Source organism: Anomaloglossus baeobatrachus, chromosome 2, assembly GCF_048569485.1.
Source record: "Anomaloglossus baeobatrachus isolate aAnoBae1 chromosome 2, aAnoBae1.hap1, whole genome shotgun sequence".
Taxonomy (NCBI): Eukaryota; Metazoa; Chordata; class Amphibia; order Anura; family Aromobatidae; genus Anomaloglossus; species Anomaloglossus baeobatrachus.
Window position 1 is genome coordinate 350960837 of NC_134354.1, and position 22592 is coordinate 350983428.

Genomic DNA, 22592 nt, shown 5'->3' on the forward strand with positions numbered 1-22592 from the left:
TGATGAAGAAGGCGGACATGCCTTTGAAACGCGTAGACCTGGCCTAAATAAAGAAAATATAGCAAAGAATTCATCACATCGTTTGGCTTCATGGTTTTAGCGCAGTGTTAAACCCGACTTTCTTATCCATTCATGATTCCCCGCACACCATGGGTGGCGTCATAAACTCTATAATCCCTTGTAAATACCCCCTTCATTTGAGCGGCCGCACGACCCCCTGGGTCCGGAGACCCTCGAGCCACTGAGAATCCGGATCCGAGCAGCTCGGCTGCTGCCACGGGGGCGGCACAATAGTGTATTAGAGGCATGTATACAGGGACTCTATCCTTACATTACTTGCTGCTGCTACATACAACCAACAGTCCTTTACAGGGCTAATTTAAATAGATTCTATTCTCTAATAATATAGTTCTTATCTGCATTTAGTGTAAGGTAAACTGTTGAAGTAGCGATAATGTATTAGGCTATGTGCGCACTTACCGGATTTTGCCGCGGATTTTTTGCGGTTTTGCTGCATGTTTCGCTGCAGAAAATGTTCATAACATCTCTGCAGTGAATCACCAGCAAATCCTATGGAGAAAAAAATCCTGTGCGCACTAGGCGGAATTTGACAGCTGCATGTTTTGCTGCGGGATTCCTGCAGCAAAAACAATTGCATGTCAATTCTTTTCCGCACGTCGCTGCGGGATTTCACTACATTGACTCCAATATTAATCATGAAATCCCGCAGGGAATAACGCAGGCAGCAAATTCTGTGCGGTTCACTGCGTTTTCCTGCGTTATTCCCTGCGGTATTTCGCGGTTTACCTCCGGTAATGTACATCGCCTGTCTGCGGTTTTGCAGGGAAGTGATGTCATTACAGGAAGAGGAAGCCGTGCAGAGAGTAAACACATATATATAAAATGGATCAAAAAAGTCCCGGGAATATTTCAATATGACAAGTAAACAGGTATTCCCAATTATTCAAAATTTATTACAATAAAAATTCAGCACCAACAGTGTAAACAAACATACGACCATATAGGCCATGTACAAAAATACACAGATAGATAAATTTTCAGGAAATAAGCAGTGGTTCACATTCAGAGAAGGGTCAAAGGACTTAACTCATGGGTTAGGATTAGTCATTCATTCAGCACCAGTGATTATGGAGTATAGCAGTCCATACAGTCCATTAAACTTGTTGCTCTGTAGACATCCTTTTAATAGAATTGAACCATCAGCTTTATAATTCCATATGGCAATTTCCACCTCAGTACTCCACCTCGACGCGTTTCCCCACACAGAAAGTGCGGTTCATCAGGAGGCTATGAAGTAAGTATATTGAATCAACATGGAGATATATATATAGAGATCAACATTTAAAAAATTATCACATTGGCATGAAGTAGATGAAAATCCATTAACAGATGGTACTTGCCCAGTAAGATGTATGAGTCAGGTGTGCAGATCCATGGCGTTGGATAACAGAGTCAGCGATGGCACAGATGATGCTGTACAGATGACCACCACAGCCCCAAATGATCGCCATGGATCTGCACAGCCAAGTGGAGCTATATATGCTCCCCATCACTCAGAACACCTGGGCACAAACAGGAGGAATATAATCAAAGTAAATAGTACACCCGCCCAATATGGCGCGCGCCCTATGCACGAGCAATGACAAGGGCCAGCGAGGGTCAAAACGACTAGCAGTCAGCTAATCCAGCAGACCGCGCATGCCCAATACGCCCGTGCACCGTGCACGCGCCGGACGGAACCCCACATAGACCAATCCTATGAACGGAGGATAAGGAGGCACCCGCGCATGCGCGCGCGCCGGACGGAGCCCCACCTGGATCAATCCTATACACAGAGGATCAGGGACAACCGCACATGCGCGCGCGCCGGACAGTGCACAGCATAGGTCAATCCTATAGACAGGGAGTAGGGAGCCACCGCGCATGCGCGCGGTCTCTATGGAAGCGGCGCCCACAGCCCAAACAGTACCGATCATGTGACATAATTGAAAGAATGTGGGCACGCAAGCACAATGCCTCAAAATACAAGCTTAGATATATTCTATGGACTTATTGTTACCAGAGATCCATTAGACGATTTAAGATACAAAACGGTACAGCGTTAGGCTAATGCGCTGCGTCCACGGAGAGCACCCCCCCCTGAGCCCATAGGTAAACATGAAGGGATAAAACATTCAATACAGAATAACATTTTACAGATACATATGAAGCATATAAAACAATACATATGAATAATAAATCAAATATGTATCCTCCACAGCTCATTACAGGCAAGTACAGTTACAGGATAAAGAGTGATCAGGTCTAGCAATCTAGACAAACCCCCTTAAAAAAAAAAAGGGGTTAGTCTTCCAGAGTAGTGCAATTTGGGTTTTACAAGCAGTATAGAACCTAGTATACGCTAAGTGGGGAGGAAGCAATTGAATGAAAGCTGCTCATTAAGCCCTCCTGGTGTAAGAGAGCCCATTTTAAATATCCATGCCGATTCTTTCTGTAAGAGATATCTATCAAAATCTCCGCCCCTAGGGCTAGGTTTAACCAGCTCCAAGGCGGAAAACTGAATATGAGTAGCATCACCACAGTGTACCAAATTTATATGCCGGGAAATTGGCGTATCCCGTTTATTCCTAATATCAGAGAGATGCTCTCCTACCCTCCTCCGGAGTTGTCTCAGGGTCTTGCCTACGTAGTCCATAGGACACGTGCAAGAAGCCCTATAGACAACTCCGGAGGTCTTACAATTACAGAAATCGCGTAGATAGAAAATTTTTCCAGTGGCCGCGCTCTTAATTCTCTTACACTGTTCCATTGACCCGCAAAACTTGCAGTCACCACAACGGAACATCCCGACGATTTTTCTATCTAGCCAAGTCCCTTCTGGTCTAGGTGCCTGGTACATACTATGGGTGAGCTTATCACCCAGTGAACGTCCCCGCCTATATGTGATACAAGGGAATCTTGAAATGTGCTTAGATAGGTCAGGATCGGCCTTCAAAATCCCCCAATGTTTTTTAATTACCGAGGCCACTCTCTCAGATTGGGTATCAAAAGTACCAATTATGCGTGTGATGTTAGGATCATTCTCACGTACCCTCGGAGTCATAAGTGAGTGTCTATTGGTACTTAGAGCATAGGCATAAGACTGATGTAAAATATGCCTCGGATATCCACGTTCTAGGAAGCGATCAAAAAGATCTGTTGCCTGCTTCCTAAAATCATCCTCTCTGGAGCAATTCCTGCGAATACGCAGGAATTGCCCCTTTGGGATACCCCTTCTGAGAGGAAGGGGATGATGGCTATCCCACTTCAGGAGGGAATTGGTTGCCGTAGGTTTGCGATGTGTAAGAGTATGAATCTTCCCCTTCCCGTCTTTCATTATTACCAAATCCAAAAAAGTAATAGAGTTCTGATCACATGTATGAGTGAATCTAAGCCCTAGGGAATTATCATTAAGACCCTTAACAAACTGCTCAAACTCAAAAATAGAACCTGTCCAGAGGATGAGGATGTCATCAATGTATCGGACCCAAAGTCCGATACATTGATGAGATTCCCCATCCTCCCCCCCAAAAACTACCGTTTCCTCCCACCAGCCCAGGAATAAATTAGCATAACTGGGGGCACAAGGGCTCCCCATAGCTGTACCCCTGAGCTGGTGGAAGTACTTGGTATCAAATAAAAAATAATTATGATGTAGTGTGAAGGACAGCAATTCTTCGACAAAATTGCTGTGCCTCACACACTCAATGGCTCTAGTCCTTAGAAAAAAATTAACCGCCTGTAATCCTAAATCATGGGGGATCGAGCTATAGAGTGCCTCAACATCAATGGAGGCCAAGATGGTCTCTGAGCTCACACTTACATCTTCAAGAATTTGCAATAAATGGGGAGTGTCCCGAACATAGGACGGGAGAGAGGTAACAAATGGGCGCAGGACCTTGTCCACATAGATGCCGACATTCTGGGACAGGGAATTAATCCCTGCCACAATAGGCCTGCCCCTAAGTGGCTCCAGGCCCTTGTGCACTTTGGGAAGTGCATAAAACACTGGGATCATTGGACACTGTGGTAATAAGAACTCATACTCGCCATCCGAAATAAGGCCAGCTTTCCTAGCCTGATCCAATATGGGGAGAAGAATATCGACATAAGTATTTGTAGGGTCACTCGAAAGCCTTTCATAAGTCTCCCTATCCTTCAATAGGGAGTAACACATGTTAAGATATTTAGAGTGGTTTAAAACCACAAGATTCCCGCCCTTATCGGACTTTTTTATGATAATACTTTCATTTTTAGATAGCCTATCAAGAGCCAGAGATTCCTCTTCCGAGAGATTAGAGTTAGGACCAGGATGTAATTGAGGAATTTTCATAAGGTCGTCCTGCACAAGTTTTAGAAATATATCAACACTTGTGCAGTTATTAATTGGTGGAGATTTCTTACTCGGCCTCTTTAAACTAGTGAAGGGACCATCTCCCCTCCCCTTAGCATTATCCTTAAGGAGGTCAGAGAGGGACTGGAAGCACTCAAAATCCTCTTCTTGAATGCCCAAGGCCCTACACTGATCCCGTGTATTTTGTTCAAAGAAAAGTTTCCACTTTAACTTCCTGCCAAATAACTCCAGGTCTTTAACCCAGTTAAAACAATCATAACGATTCGAGGGAATAAAACCCAAGCCCTTGGACAGAACTGCATAATCATTATTAGAAAGAGGAAAGTCTGATAGATTTAAAATCCTCCCCTGGCCTGATGTGCTCTTGTACGTGGGTAATAGCTTCCCAGATGTCTCTGCTCCAAAAAAGAACCAGACGGACCAGACGGCCCATGTAATGGCCCATGATAGCCAAAATGGCCATCCCTCCTTTTTTTTGATTTTTTTGGAACTGGCCATATAGGTAGAGGTCGACCAGCTGTCTCAGGAGGATTGGTGCTAGTCCTTGGTCTTTCAGAGTCGGACGTATCGACGTCAGACGATGATACTGACGATGGTTGTCTATTGGGAGGTTGGAACACCCTATCCTCCCTGAACTCTGCTAAATCCCTTATAAACTGGGAATGTTTCCGCTCTTTCAGATTATTCTGAAATCTTTCTATAGAGGTTTGTAATAATCCTTCCCTTCTAGCAAAGTCAGGGTCGTTTTTAAGGCGTAGAATATTATCAATGCCTGTATTAAGAATCGTAGTGGATTCAGCAAAGAGTTTTTTCTCTTCCTCCAAAAGGAGGGTCATTAGTCTTAGGGAGGAAGCTATGGATTCTTTTCGCCACACGATCAAAAAATTTTCAGAGGCAGTCCTTGGGGAAGGATGGATATTAATCCTTAATCCTCTAGGGACAATCTGGTGCTTAAGGTAGTTTTCCAACCCTTTTATTTCCCACCAGGAACGTATATTATTTTTGTAATTAGCTAATAATTCTTTAAAGGAATCTTTAAGGGTTGAACCTGTATTCCCCCCAGAAAATTCACTAGTTGAGAATACTTGGTTAGCTTCCTCAACCCAGGGTGCCGTATTAACAGGCCCTGACAAAAACCCTGCCATACTCTAGAAATTCAAATATATATAAAATGGATCAAAAAAGTCCCGGGAATATTTCAATATGACAAGTAAACAGGTATTCCCAATTATTCAAAATGTATTACAATAAAAATTCAGCACCAACAGTGTAAACAAACATACGACCATATAGGCCATGTACAAAAATACACAGATAGATAAATTTTCAGGAAATAAGCAGTGGTTCACATTCAGAGAAGGGTCAAAGGACTTAACTCATGGGTTAGGATTAGTCATTCATTCAGCACCAGTGATTATGGAGTATAGCAGTCCATACAGTCCATTAAACCTGTTGCTCTGTAGACATCCTTTTAATAGAATTGAACCATCAGCTTTATAATTCCATATGGCAATTTCCACCTCAGTACTCCACCTCGACGCGTTTCCCCACACAGAAAGTGCGGTTCATCAGGAGGCTATGAAGTAAGTATATTGAATCAACATGGAGATATATATATAGAGATCAACATTTAAAAAATTATCACATTGGCATGAAGTAGATGAAAATCCATTAACAGATGGTACTTGCCCAGTAAGATGTATGACTCAGGTGTGCAGATCCATGGCGTTGGATAACAGAGTCAGCGATGGCACAGATGATGCTGTACAGATGACCACCACAGCCCCAAATGATCGCCATGGATCTGCACAGCCAAGTGGAGCTATATATGCTCCCCATCACTCAGAACACCTGGGCACAAACAGGAGGAATATAATCAAAGTAAATAGTACACCCGCCCAATATGGCGCGCGCCCTATGCACGAGCAATGACAAGGGCCAGCGAGGGTCAAAACGACTAGCAGTCAGCTAATCCAGCAGACCGCGCATGCCCAATACGCCCAGGTGGGGCTCCGTCCGGCGCGCGCGCATGCGCGGGTGCCTCCTTATCCTCCGTTCATAGGATTGGTCTATGTGGGGCTCCGTCCGGTGCGTGCACGGTGCACGGGCGTATTGGGCATGCGCGGTCTGCTGGATTAGCTGACTGCTAGTCGTTTTGACCCTCGCTGGCCCTTGTCATTGCTCGTGCATAGGGCACGCGCCATATTGGGCGGGTGTACTATTTACTTTGATTATATTCCTCCTGTTTGTGCCCAGGTGTTCTGAGTGATGGGGAGCATATATAGCTCCACTTGGCTGTGCAGATCCATGGCGATCATTTGGGGCTGTGGTGGTCATCTGTACAGCATCATCTGTGCCATCGCTGACTCTGTTATCCAACGCCATGGATCTGCACACCTGACTCATACATCTTACTGGGCAAGTACCATCTGTTAATGGATTTTCATCTACTTCATGCCAATGTGATAATTTTTTAAATGTTGATCTCTATATATATATCTCCATGTTGATTCAATATACTTACTTCATAGCCTCCTGATGAACCGCACTTTCTGTGTGGGGAAACGCGTCGAGGTGGAGTACTGAGGTGGAAATTGCCATATGGAATTATAAAGCTGATGGTTCAATTCTATTAAAAGGATGTCTACAGAGCAACAAGTTTAATGGACTGTATGGACTGCTATACTCCATAATCACTGGTGCTGAATGAATGACTAATCCTAACCCATGAGTTAAGTCCTTTGACCCTTCTCTGAATGTGAACCACTGCTTATTTCCTGAAAATTTATCTATCTGTGCATTTTTGTACATGGCCTATATGGTCGTATGTTTGTTTACACTGTTGGTGCTGAATTTTTATTGTAATAAATTTTGAATAATTGGGAATACCTGTTTACTTGTCAGAGAGTAAACACACACAGACATCACAGACATAGAACACAGACACATAGAACATACATAGAAAGCAAATGGAAATATAGAAAAAAAAACACGTGGGCTCCGCTGTATATTTACCGTCCAGCCGAGGTAAGCACACAGCGGCGGCCCGGTATTCTCAGGCTGGGGAGGGAGAGGGGCAGGGTTAATGTCCCCTGCCTCACTCCTCCTCCCGCAGCCGAGAATATCAGCCGCAGCTGCCCCGGGACTGTCGCATGCATTATGCGGCAGCACCGGCGTGTCTCCGGCTCTTCCTGCCGCCGTGTAGCAGTGGCGGTCAGGGTAATACAAGGGGTTAATGGTGGTGGATCACCGCCATTAACTACAGGCTTGATCATGGCAGCGTCTATGTGACAGCTGACATGATCCACCCGTAAGTAAAGTGAATAAAACACAGACACCGAAAACTCCTTTATTTTAAATAAAACAATCAAGCCTCGTTCACCATTTTATTAACCCCTCCCGCACCAAAGCTCCGGCGTAATCCACAGCTCCGACGTCCTGCGCTGCTTACATCCAGCTGCGACTGTCACAGACACAGCGCTGAATGAATGCAGCAGACAGCAGAGGTAACTCCAGGGCATTTCCCATGGCCGGTAATGTGAACTCACTGCCGACCGTGGGAAATGTAGCGATCTGTCCTCTATCTATCTATCCCTCTATCTGTCTATCTATCTATCCCTCTATCTATTCTTCTGTCTATCTATCTACTACCTCAGAATTAAATGACTTATTTTTTTTTTTTCAATGTGCTTTATTGCATTGAATGCAATAAAGCACATCCCAACCCGCACGCGGCAAAACCGTGGCAATACCGCAAACAATACCGCGGTGAAACCGCAGCAAACCGCGGCAAACCGCATGCGGTTTTCCGCGGTTTTTTACCACGGCTGCGGTAATCTTTGAGAGCATGCGGAATTTTCTCAAGAAAATTCCATTTCCCAGTGCGCACATAGCCTTAGAGTTCTCTAGGCAGGGAATCTAGCCCTACAGACCTTGCTCCTGCTACGTGAAAATTATATTATATTCTCCAATAATACAGCTCATATCTGCACTTTGTTAGGGCAACTTGCTGGAGACCGAATAGTGTATTAGAGTCATTTAGGCAGGGATTCTAGCCTTATAGACCTTGCTGCTGCAACATAAAACCAAAAGTCCTTTTTAGGATTACTTCTATTCTACTCCCTATTAATACTTCTGTTAGCTTCATTCAGTGTAGGAATAGCTGTTGAGGAAGGAATAGTGTATTAGAGACATGTAGGCAGAGAATCTAACCATACAGACCTTACTGCTGCTACGTAAAAATTCTATTTTATTCTCTACTGATACATCTGATATCTGTATTTAGTGTAGGTCAAGCTGCTGGAGAAGGGATATTGTACTAGAGGTAGTTAGGCAAGGATTCTAGCCTTACAGTCCTTGCTGCTGGCCCTCTAAAAATTATGAGTAAGGGCCTCCTGACAGCCCTCTAAAAATTGCTTCAGCCCCCCCTTATAACCTTCTAAAAAGGGATGCCTATTTGTCCTGTAAAAATTGATTGAGGGTCGCCTGATGGCCACCTAAAAATTTAGTAAGTGCCACCTGATGGCTATAAAAATTATCTGTGAGGGCCACCTGCTGGCCTTCTAAAAATTATGAGTGAGGGCCACCTGATGACCCTCTAAAATATATGAGTGAGTGCCACATGATGATTATGTGGATATGGTGGAGGAGGAGAAAGACAAGAAAAATAATAAATCATGAACCATATACCATTTTTGGGGTGGGAAGGAGTTCATGCAGGGGTGCACATATCATTGGTTCAAACTCTGCGGCCACACAGAGGGCCCATTTCTACCTACAAATCAGATAGAATTGTACATCTTCATAGGTTCTTTGGGCTACAAAGGGCTCATATATTGTCCTTGCACAGGGGCTTTTTTCTGTCTGTATCTGCCAGTGGGTGCATGGGAATACAGCAGAAAAAAAGGGAACATTTGATTTGGCTTTATGTAACTCTGTTGTCATCAGCTAGGGTTAATAAGTCAGGGCCCAGGCCTTATTCATTTTGAGAACAGTCAGCATGTCAGCATTTTCAATTGACAGGCGGATGTGACTATCAGTTATTATGCCACCGGTGGCACTAAAACCCCCCAAAATCAACTTAAGCAAGGAGGGTGCCATGACTGTGGCCTGTAACACTCTAATTTGGCTCAAATCTGTGGCGAGCAAAATTTTGAGTAAGGGCTGCATGATGGCCCTGTAACTATTTTAGAGGGAGTGCCACACAACAGCTCCATTTGATATGGTGTAGAACGAGAAGGATGAGGATAAAGACAAATAATAAATCATGAACCATATAGCCTTTTTTAGGGTGGGAAGGGGTGCATGGGAACATACCAGAAAAAGAAAAGGAGCTGTAAATTCGGCCTGGAAGGCTTTGATTTGTCTCAAATCTGTGGTGAGTAAAGGCCGCTTTACACGCTACGATATCGGTACCGATATCGCTAGCGTGGGTACTCGCCCCCATCTGTTGTGCGACACGGGCAAATCGCTGCCCGTGCCGCACAACATCGCCCAGACCCGTCACACTATTTACCTGCCCAGCGATGTCGCTGTGACCGGCGAACCGCCTCCTTTCTAAGGGGGCGGTTGGTTCATCGTCACAGCGACGTCACAGCTGCGTCACTGAACCGCCGCCCAATAGAAGCGGAGGGGCGGAGATGAGCGGGACGTAACATCCCGCCCACCTCCTTCCTTCCGAATAGCGGCCGGGAGGCAGGTAAGGAGAGGTTCCTCGCTCCTGCGGCGTCACACGGAGCGATGTGTGCTGCCGCAGGAACGAGGAACAACTTCGTTACTGCTGTAGTAACGATTTTTGAGAATGGACCCCCATGTCACCGATGAGCGATTTTGCACGTTTTTGTAACGATGCAAAATCGCTCATAGGTGTCACACGCAACGGCATCGCTAATGCAGCCGGATGTGCGTCACCAATTCCGTGACCCCAACGAGTTCGCATTAGCGATGTTGTAGCGTGTAAAGCCCCCTTTAAGGTTTCATCATAACTCTGTTGCTAGAGAGTGAGAGTAAATGGAGGAGGAGGACAAGAAAAATAATAAACCATGATCAACATACCCTATTAGGGGCAAGAAGGGGAACGTAGGAATACATCAGAAAAAAAGGAACATTTTATTTGGCTTTATGTTCCACTGCTGTCATCCACTGAGGTCGAGAAGTCGGGGCCAATCCATGTCTTGTTCATTTTCAGTACAGTCAGCATGTCTGCATTTCCAGTTTAAGGCCCCGTGTGCACTGGAAAACGAAATTTTCTTAAGAAAATTCCGCAGGGTCTGAAAGATTACCGCACCCGCGGAAAAAAAACGCGGCAAACCGCACCCGAAAACTGCATGCGGTTTGCTGCAGTTTTACCGCGGTATTGCTGCGGTTTTGCGACGTGCGGGTTGGTACATGTGTTTTATTGCATTCAATGCAATAAAGCACATTGAAAAAAAAAACAAAAAAAAAATCATTTCCTTCTGAGATAAATAAATAGACAAATAGAAGAATAGATAGAGAGACAGATAGAGGGATAGACAGACAGATAGAGAACAGATCGGTGCCTTTCTCCCGAGCGGTAATGTAAGTTCACATTACTGGCCGTGTGAAATGCCCTGTGGTTACAGGCTCGCTGCGAGGCTGCATTTAGCGCTGTGTCAGTGTCAGTCGCGGCTGGATGCAAGCATCGCAGGACGTGGATTATGTCGGAGCTGACTGGAGGGGTTAATAAAAGGATGAACGAGGAGGCTTATTTGTGTTTTATTTAAAATAAAGGATTTTTCGGGCTGTGTGTTTTTTCACTTTACTTACGGGTTGATCATGTCAGCTGTCACATAGGTGCTGCCATGATCAAGCCTGGACTTAGTGGCGGCGATCCGCCGCCATTAACTCCTTATTACCCTGTCTGCCACCGCATCACGGCAACAGGAAGAGCTGGGGACACTCCGGTACTGCCGCATAATGGTTGCGACAGTCCCCCGGGGCAGCTGCGGCTGATATTCTCGGCTGCGGGAGGAGGGGGGCATTAACCCTGCTACCGTTCTCCCCAGCCTGAGAATACTAGGCCGCCGCTGTGTGTTTACCTCGGCTGGACGGTAAAAATACAGCGGAGCCCACGTGTTTTTTTTTCTATATGTCCGTTTGCTTTCTTTGTGTATTCTATGTGTATTCTATATGTCTGTGTGTGAGTGTGATATGTGTGTGTTCTATGTCTGTGTCTGTGCTGTGTGTGTTTACTCTCTGCTCCGCTTCCTCTTCCTGTCATAATGACATCACTTCCCTGCAAACCGCAGGCAGCGATGTACATTACCGCAGGTAAACCGCGAAATACCGGAGGGAATAACGCAGGAAAATGCAATGAATCGCACAGATTTTGCTGCCTGCGTTATTCCCTGCAGGATTTCACGATTACATTGCAGTCAATGGAGTGAACTCCCGCAGCGACATGCGGAAAAGAAGTGACATGCAATTGTTTTTGCTGCGGGAATCCCGCAGCAAAACATGCAGCTGTCAAAATCCGCATAGTGCGCACATTTTTTTTCTTTTCCATAGGTTTTGCTGGTGATTCACTGCAGAGATGTTATGAACATTTTCTGCAGCAAAACCGCAGGCAATCCGCGGGAAAACCCAGCAAGTGCGCACAGGGCCTAAAGGTAGATGAGCCTATTAGTTACTATGCCATTGGTGGCCTTACAAATGAACAGAATCATTTTAATGAAAGAGGGAGCAGTGACTGCGGCCTGCGAGCCTCAAATTTGCCTCATCTCCATGTAAAAAAAATACAGATGCAGTCATACAATTGGTGAAAGGCCCAAAAGCACCTCTTGTGTGAAGAAATGGACGAAGGACTTGTGGTGTTGTTTCACTGGGATGGGTTGGGAAGTTTCCCCCACATGGTTCATGAATTTCCATTGGCAAAGGTCTCCATGGAAATAAAAAAAATGTTTGGAAACCCCTGCTTCAATCCATTTGAAGCATTTGGGCTGCCTGATGCTTTCAATCGGCACAGATGGGACTGCCGCATACCTTAGCTGGATCAAAATCGGAGTTGGGTGCTTGAAGATCCTTGTTGTTTTCCACAGATGTCGCACTCCTAAATGTAAATGTTTTCTGAGACCCTACTCTATGTGTGTTAAAGGGTATTGAAGTGCCTCCAAATTTTTTGCAGCCCTTGCACATAGTGCATATGCTTTAACAGTCTCAGAGTCCCTCTCCCTCCAAATCTGTAAAAAATATTTTCTGAGGTCATGCTCTGAATGCATTTCAGGGTATATTGCAATCCCTACTTTCAGCTTTTTTGCAATGTTTTGCAGCATTTTTTCACTAATAAAAGCAATAAGAGTCCAAATATGGAGCAAAACTGTTACGGGTAAACATAGCCTAAGGGATGGAGGAGGCACTTCTTTCTTCTCTTTTTTATTTTGCCTTATATGAAAATCATTATAGAGGAAAAAAAATGTTTCCTAATATTTGTTCCTGTAAAATCCATGTTATGTTCAGATTGGTATGTTTTATTTTCAGTCCATTAAAGTGGCGTGATAATTATGAGCAAACCCGTGGATATTCGGGTTTGCCAAATCAGCACGAACTTAAAGGGAACCTGTCACCAGTTTTTCAGCCTATAAGCTGCGGCCATACCACCGGGCTCTTATATACAGCATTCTAACATGCTGTATATTGTGACACCCTGGATAAGCCAGGGGCCACAGGTAACTACACCAACACACCCCATACTCCCGGTCAGGCACACCTAAGTTAGACAGAAACCCTTGTTGCCTTCCTCCAGGGGCTGATGTCCACACCAGGGGGTGGGCCAGGCGGTTGGTCCCGCCCACCGAGGAGTTCACAGTCCTGGAGGCGGGAAAACCAGGCAGATCAGTGGAGGAGTGAGAAGAGGAGAGTGGTAAAAGAGTAGCCTGAAGTGGTCCGGGTGTGTGGCCCGGACGGATCAGCAAGGTTGGCAGACGGTGGTGACCGTCTGCAGGAGTGGCCTATTGGAGCTAACCGTAAGGACCGAGGACGGGCTTACGGACCCCGGCAAGGCTAGGAGTCGCCGTGAATTTGCCAAATCCGTTAGCGAAGGGAACCTCCTGGGTTTCCCAGCTGCCAAGTCCCGACAGAAGGCAACAGTCCAACCGAGAGAGGGAAACACAGTCACCGCCAAGGCTAAAGTTTCCAGGGCCAGAGCCTGCGGGCAAAAGGGGCTCCTTCAGCCCATATCCAAGCTGGGGAGCGGGTTACTGGTGGGAACCCATTGGAACCGTTTACACTACACAGGTGCCGGGAAAGGCAGTCACCATCAACCTGCCGGGAGGAGAAACACCGCAGCCGTCTGTGGGACCCGTCCATCCAGCCGTTTGTTTTACCGGAGACTCTGTGTACATCATTGGCTGAGTGAGTACCACCATGCCGTGCGGCACAGCGCTGCCCCCGCGACCCTGCACCTCGCCAGGCCTCGTAACCCGCCTGCAATCCATCCCTACCCCATCACCGGGCCCCGGGACAACCAACCCCCTACCCACGGAGGGGAGAAGTAACATCCAGGCTGCTCCCTGTCATCGCTCCCGGGATCCCCGTCCAGAGCAGCGGTGGTGTCACCAATCTCACCACAACCGTGGGTGGCGTCATGGACAATAACAAATCCCCACAATCAATCCCCCCTTTTCACTCATGGGCGAGGAACGCCGCTCGAGTCCCCGGGATCCGGCCCACCGCTCGAGCCACCACCGAGCAGCAGCCGGAGCCGAGCAGTGGGAGAGCGCAGCGTCCCCTCCTCCGCCCGCGACAACTTGGCGTCACGAACAGGATCTTACCGCTCTGCCGTCTGGTAGAGGTGCGCCTTGTTACCACCGGAGGTGTCCGGCCGAAAATTTGCAGAAGCCGCCATCTTGGGCGTGAAAAGTTCCCTCTCAAGCGTCACCTCGAGCAGTGGAGGTGCGAAGGCCCAAACCCCGCCCCTGTAGAGGAGGAGCAGGAAAGAGACTAAGGGGGACTGATGGCGTCTGGTCTCATGTAGCGCGCGGCTATAAAGGCAGGGACGCCAGGACCATGCGGCCGTCTTGTTGCTGGTTCCTGGAAGAGGCCGCCAGAGCCATGTTCATGCCGTCCCGCAGCACCGTAGCCCTCGTGCCTGGAACCGCAGCGTGGGTGGAGATCCGGACCGCGCAGCTCCAACAACGGCTGCAGGTCAAGATGCAGCTCCTCTTGGAGGAGTGGGAGGCCGACATGGCAGAGGTTGTAGCGACCATGCGGAGACGCGAGGAAAAGGGAGCTTCGGAAGGGAGGGTGAGTGACCCACGCCCCTGTGCCCCTAGTGGGTCGGTCATCGCGGCCGAGGGACCCGGTCCACACCTGCTCGCCCAGCTACCTCCCCCGCTACCCGTATTGACCGCCGGGCCCCCGCCACTAGGCCCGCTACCCCCGCAACCGGTAGCGGTACCCCGCATGTCCGCCCAGGCGAATCGGCCTGTAGCCAGAGCCCGCGACCGACCAGAATTGCTACCCTGAAAGGTGCCGAAGCCCAAACCGAAGGCATCTGCGGAGACTTCCCCCAAGCCGGAGCTGACAGACTGCTCCGTGCAGGAGGCCCGGCGGAAGAGGACCCCTGTACCCATCCCCCACACCTCAGCTGAGGTTGCGCCGGGTTGCCGCTGCAAGGCATCACCCCAGGCCAAGTGACCGCGGGACCTTCCACCCAGATCGCCAGTGGTGGGCAGTGTCCGGAAGGTCTCGCGGGGCCCAACCCGTGCGCCGGAGCTCACAGCAGCCCCGTATTGGGACAGGGAGCCGACACCGCTGTACCCGGAGATCGCGGAAAGAGAGAGGAAGAAGGCAGAGTTGGTGGCCAGCACGATCCGGGAAAAAGAGAGCCTCCGGCAGGCGACCTTCCGTGTCCGGGGCCCCCTGTATGAAGGGCAGGTGAGGCGGTTTGATGTCCGCCGGGGCTATGGTTTCATCTACGAGCCGGGCCTGGAGGCCGAAGTCTTTGTAGCCCGGCGGGATGTCAACGCCCACCTGCCGGAGGAGCACCCTGGCCCTAACTTGATGCCGGGAGACCTAGTTCAGTATACCCAGCACTGCGGGGAGAGGGGGTGGTTCGCGTTGGACGCAAAGCTGAGGGGCAGCCAGGAGGCCCGAGTGTCCACCGCGTCCCCTCCCCCAACCGTCACCGAAGAGTCGGAGTGAGGGCAGCGATCTCCCGTTGCAAGTAGTCCCCATTGGGACCACCACCAAAGTACCGTTTAAAAGTTTGAAAGAATGATAAGTAAATGATTACCGAGACATTACCTGATTGACAAAACCGTGATTGAAACCGGTCGTTGCCGGCACCGTTGTCCCCGTGGGGACTGTTTTATAAGTTTTGCGTAGAGACTACTACGGACAAGCCCGAGAACGGGCAGGGCAACCACGAACTTGTGGTCTGTAAATAAAAATGTTGTTTTAAGGCTTAACCGTTACCACCTCCGGAGAGGCTGATTTGGAGGATGGGCCTGGAGGAAAGAGATGGCCCAGGCCCGCCACTACCGCAACTGGTGGCGATCCTCTGGGTGTTTCAGGGGCTCCCCATGGACGTGGGTCCCCTGAAAAGTACAGAACCGGCTCGGGCAACCTGTGCAGGACTGGGGTCAAGGGGTGCTGCCTATTTGCTTAGGGGCAGCATCAGGGCCAGGTTGCTTGGGTGGGAGAGAGCGGAAGCCGTAACCGTTACGCAACGTTTAAAGTAAGAGTACCTCCCGATGTGGGAAGAAGTTATTATAATTGTATTGTGTTTTACCGTTTTTTATATTTTCCAGTTGGTGAAAATAAAACCGGTGATAGATGGGCAGCCCGCGGACGGTCTGCATTTAACTAAGGGGGAATGTGGCACCCTGGACAAGCCAGGGGCCACAGAGAACAACACCCACACACCCCACACTCCCAGCAGGTGCACCGAAGTCAGACACAAAAACCTTGGTTGCCTTCCTCCAGGGGCTGATGATCACACCAGGGGGTGGGCCAGGTGGTTGGTCCCGCCCACCGAGGAGTTCACAGTCCTGGAGGCAGGAGAAGCAAACAGATTAGTTTTGGATGTGAAAGTGAGAGGAAGGAAAGTGGTAGTGGAGCAACTAACTGACAGCGTCCGGGTGTGTGGCCCGGGCGGTACAGCAAGGTTGGCAGACGGTGGCCTATCGGAGTCTACCGTAAGGACCGTGGACGGGTGGTGGCCCAACGGTACCGGACCAGTACGCAAAGAGAAGCCAGCACCATCTGGCAGGGGCTTACGGACCCCGGCAAGGCTAGGAGTCGCCGTGAATTTGCCGAATTCGTTAGTGAAGGGAACCTCCTGGGTTTCCCAACGACCATGTCCCGACAGAAGGCAACAGTCCAACCAAGTGAGGGAGACACCGCAACCCCCAAGGCAACCGTTTCCCAGGGCCAGAGCCTGCGGGCAAAAGGGGCTCCTCTGGCCCACATCCAAGCCGGGGAGCGGGTTACTGGTGGGAACCCATTGGAACCGTTTACCGTACATAGGTGCAGGGAAAGGCAGTCATCACCAACCTGCCGGGAGAAACAACACCGCAGCCGTCTGTGGGACCCGTCCATCCAGCCTTGTGTTTTACTGAGAACTGTGTCCTCATCATTGGCTGAGTGAGTACCACCGTGCCGTGCGGCACAGCGCTGCCCCCGCGACCCTGCACCTCACCAGGCCCCGTAACCCGCCTGCTATCCATCCCTACCCTATCACCGGGCCCCGGGACAACCAACCCCCTACCCATGGAGGGGAGAACCAACAACAAAGCTGCTCCCTGTCACCGCTCCCGGGATCCCCGTACAGAGCAGCGGTGATGTCACCAATATCACCACAACCGTGGGTGGTGTCATGGACAATAACCAAATCCCCCACAATCAATTTCACTTTTCACTCACGGGCGAGGAACGCCGCTCGAGTCCCCGGGATCCGGCCCACCGCTCGAGCCACCACCGAGCAGCAGCCGGACCCGAGCAGTGGGAGAGCGCAGCGTCCCCTCCTCCGCCCGCGACACCTACGCGGGACCGGCGAGTGTGTATGACGTAGGATACGTCATGCTAGAGGGAAAAAAAAAAAAGGAGAGGAATGCACAGCAAATGTACTGCAATATTGCACTGGGGGTGCTAATTGCCTATAAATCAATAAGTAAGAGGGGAGAAGAAAGCATAGGCAAAAAAGAAGCACTCAGCCCACCAATATACAAATATAAAAAATTATATTTTATTGTTATATCAAGTTTAAAAACGTATGAAAAACACACACAACCATGTCTGCAATAATCATATAAATATACCCATTGTGAGGCATCAACCGGCAGCATTGTAAATGGCCGGTATGTTTTGTAGAAGCATTGGTGCTCTGCAATGTGAAGTTGGCTGGGACCTGTGGTTCCACAGGATTGCATTACATGCAGAGTCATGGAAGGGTGTGTGAGGCTGATTAAACACTCCTTAACACCTGTGGGTGTGGCTCCAGGGGTTAAAACAATCCTGTGGTTCTGAATCTGGAGCAGAGTGTCTAGGGCAGTCCAGAGGAGACTGGCTCTAGACTGTGAGTGTGTGTTCTGCAGAGTGTTTGCTCTGCTAAGGAGACCTTCTGGAGAAGGTATGGGCTTTAAAGTCCATGTGTAAGGCCTGGCTGAAGCCAGGGGAACCTGGTAAGGACACTAGCCACCTTCAGAGGAAGGTAACCAGGATTGAAACCAGTGTCTGAATACTGACAAGGGTCAGGGACACCTGTGTGGAAATTCCACAGTGTTTGGACTTTGAGAAACCAAGGGAAAAATTGTGAAAACATACCCTGCTGTAACTAAATAAAAGCATAGTGCATATAAACATAGGGTACTTAGTAAACACTGTTTTTGATCAAAAAAAAGCATAAAGCTATCCCACCAACGCCAAGGTGTACCCAGTTGGGATAGTACCTACACTCTCTAATATTAAAACCTTACCATGGGTCTAAAATAGGCCTCAATGTGGCTAAGGGCTGAGAGCGACCGGGTCCCAACAGGGCACACACAGTCAGGGGGATTCACAGAATGAAATGTCCAGCTCACCAAGAGGGAGGGCCACACCCCATTTGTACTGAATACAAAAAAACTACATAAAAACAAAAAAATGAGCCGGAGTATGAGATGGTATACATGGAGCTTGTGAGCTCATGTTCACACTGGCCATTAGACAAAGAGAAACCAAGGGAAAAATTGTGAAAACATACCCTGCTGTAACTAAATAAAAGCATAGTGCATATAAACATAGGGTACTTAGTAAACACTGTTTTTGATCAAAAAAAGCATAAAGCTATCCCACCAACGCCAAGGTGTACCCAGTTGGGATAGCTCAATGTGGCTAAGGGCTGAGAACGACCTAATGTCTAATGGCCAGTGTGAACATGAGCTCAAAAGCTCCATGTATACCATCTCATACTCCGCCTCATTTTTTTGTTTTTATGTAGTTTTTTTGTATTCAGTACAAATGGGGTGTGGCCCTCCCTCTTGGTGAGCTGGACATTTCATTCTGTGAATCCCCCTGACTGTGTGTGCCCTGTTGGGACCCGGTCGCTCTCAGCCCTTAGCCACATTGAGGCCTATTTTAGACCCATGGTAAGGTTTTAATATTAGAGAGTGTAGGTACTATCCCAACTGGGTACACCTTGACGTTTGGTGGGATAGCTTTATGCTTTTTTTGATCAAATACAGTGTTTACTAAGTACCCTATGTTTATATGCACTATGCTTTTATTTAGTTACAGCAGGGTATGTTTTCACAATTTTTCCCTTGGTTTCTCTTTGTCTAATGGCCAGTGTGAACATGAGCTCACAAGCTCCATGTATACCATCTCATACTCCGGCTCATTTTTTTGTTTTTATGTAGTGTTTGGACTTTATATTATGTGTTGGTCTTTGAGGAGAAAGCCAAAGAGCGGCATCTTTATTATATGTGACCTAGTATGGTTTATGGAGCTGTTAATAAACCATATGGGCTGTTAAAGTGATAAATTGCTCCGGCGTGCGTTAATCCCGCTACCTGACGCGTGGTCCCTCATACACTCGGGGCCCACATCGTCACACCATGCAATTGGTATATAACATCATGAAGTGAAGCAAAACCACAAAAATGGTACATAAGGAAAACATGTACGATCATAAAAATGTATCCATATAATGGCATATAATCATGTGCAGCGATATCACACAAAATGTGGCACAAAAAGGTGATTACAAACCAACCATAGATAACAATTGATAGAATGTCAGCAAAAGCTTACCATATAATACTCAATAATACATTAAATAATTGCTCTCAACCACAATCTCAAGGAGCAAAGCCCCTAAGGGTGCGCAAAGCTGTGCTAAGAATCACAGGCCGGCAGATAGAATATAAATGTACAAGATGACAAATACATATAGGGCACAAGTAAAAGAAATGAATAACAGACTGGGTCAAAAACATGAACAAGGCATCCTGCACATAGAAAGCATGATGTGGAGTTTTGACAATTGTTACATGGATGGATGGTAAAAACCAGCACTGGATAAGCACAATGATAAAAGTGTATACTCTGAGATAACAGATATATTCAATATATAAAATAGGATCCAAGTATCACTAATCACTAATAAACAGTTCTTAATACAGATGCTGGTGAAACAGCATCCTCTGCAGTGACAGAGTCAAATAGTTAAACAGAGTCAAAAGCTTATGAACAAATAAACAAGTTTAGCCACCATGAGGTGCTAAATGGATGCCAATGAACAGTCAGATTAAGTACAAAGACATGAATACATGAATAGAATCCCAGCCGGTTAAGTAAACATACCCATAAGTGCACAAAGCAGGCCTGATAAGCAGCAGAGCAGACCCCCCGGAGAGAGCCCCCATGTATACCTTTCACAATCTCAGCTAAAAGATTATTTCATCAGGGGGAGGTGGAACGCTGTGAAGCAGCCATGTGTTTTTATACATGGCGCTCCCACGCTCCAGCTGCTCCACCCCCACTCTGTCAGCGCGACCGGACCAATCGCGGCCAGTACCCAGCACTGTCAGCGGTCAACGCCCCTTGAAGGTAGCGCGCATGCGCGGAAAGCGGGGACGCGTCACCCGCGAACCGCGCATGCGCGCAGGCGATAATGACGCCGACAGAGCCGGGCCAGCAGGCCACTGTTGCAGCCGCGCCGATGGGGGGAGGAGGAGCGGGAGCGAGCATAAAAAGACAAGGATAAGTAAGTATGCAATGTAACAGTAGTAGGAGAACATCAACTGTAACATAAAGTCTTAAATGTGATTTCAAATGTCCTAGCCGTGACCCAAGAGGAAGATACATGATAAATGTCAAAAATATACATAGGTAATTATAGACAATGTGCCACTGATAAAAAGACATATATTATAACACCAAACCCTCAATATTAATTCAGATGTCCTAGCCGTGGTACAAAGAGAAAGGTAATCAATGCATAATACATGAGCTCCATATCAAAATTACAAATAAATAGATATGAACAGTATAACACATAAGGAGATCATATACTATAGCACAGAGTATTCAATATCACAAAAAAAATCCCAAGTTGTGGCACAGGAGGGAAATGACCAACATATAATATACATTAACTTCATGTCACAAGATATTCAATGTTAATTGAGATCTCCCAGTCGTGGCACAAGAGGGAAATAATCATTATTAGTGATGAGCGAGCATGCTTGTAACTACTCGGTACTCGCACGAGTATCGCTGTACTCGGGCTGCTCGGGGGGGACCGAGTAATCTCGCGATACTCGTGCTGTACTCGTGGTCTTCATTTCTGCATGTTGGCGCTCTTTTGAGAGCCAGCCCTCATGCAGGGATTGGCTGGCAGACCACTGCAATGCCACAGCCCTGTTAGTTGTGGAATTGCAGTGATTGGCCGGCCTGCACAGCGTGACCGAGCCTTTATACCGGCCGGCGCGCTGTGCTCTGCTCACAGCTATCCAGACAGTCAGTGCAGGGAGAGTGTCGCTGATTCAGGGAAAGCTTTGCGGCCCTTTATAGCTTTTTCAGTTGCAGGGATGCAAACAGTGTGACCAAAAGTCCTTCTCAGGACTATTCTAGTTGTATACAGGCAGGCAGGGTATAGCCAGGTCGGAGTACAGTAGCAGAGTCCTTCTCAGGACTATTGTTGCTATATACAGGCAGGGTATAGCCAGGTCTGAATACAGGCTAGTGACCAGAAGAGTCCTTGTCAGGACTATTGTACCAGTATACAGGCAGGCAGGCAGGCAGGGTAGTGGTGACCGTATACCAGCCTTCATCATATCTGGGGCTGGTGTACACAGTGTAAAACAGTCCAGATAGTGTCTGACTTGTCTGTAATTGTCGCTCCCCAAAAAAACCTGTTAGGTTCTTATTGCGTCCGTGCTTGGTTTTTAAAACCGCACGTGTGTGCCTGTTGGTGGCAGCGTACAGGTGCACTTGTGTGCAATTTCCAGAAACTTTGATATAACGCACAAGTAGTGAATATACACGTCAGCAGTGCACAGCATTGCAAAATGCGCAAGGGCATTGGCAAGGAACAAGGAAGTGGACGTGATGGTGGTGCAGGCAGAGGCCGAGGTCGTGGGCAAGCTCTAATTTCGCCACAACAAAGGGCCACATCTAGTCGCTCGCACGTCCTGTCCCAAATTCTTGGGGACCGCAGCAGTACACCGCTCTTGAACCAAGACCAGTGTCAACAGGTTGTTAGTTGGATAGCAGATAATGCTTCCAGTCAGATTGGCACCACCACAAACACTCTGTCTTCCACACGGTCAAGTGTCAGTAGCCGTGATACTGCACCGCACATTTCTGAACCTGATCCTCCTTCCTACCACCAGGCTGAGTACACGTCCTCCTCGGACATTAATGATCCCACACTTGGACACTCGGAAGAGCTGTTCACGTTTCCATTCACACATTCTGGCCTCTCGCCAGAAGTGGGTCATGAGGAGATCGTCTGTACAGATGGCCAAATATTTGAGCAGCCACGTTCTCACGAAGTTGGCAACGTGTCTCAACAAGTGGTGGACGATGATGAGACACAATTGTCAGGAAGTCAGGAGGAGGAGCAGGGTGCGGAAGAGGAAGACGACGTGGTGGATGATCCAGTAACTGACCCAACCTGGCAGGAGGATATGCAGAGCGAGGACAGCAGTGCACAGGGGGAGGGAGGCGTAGCATC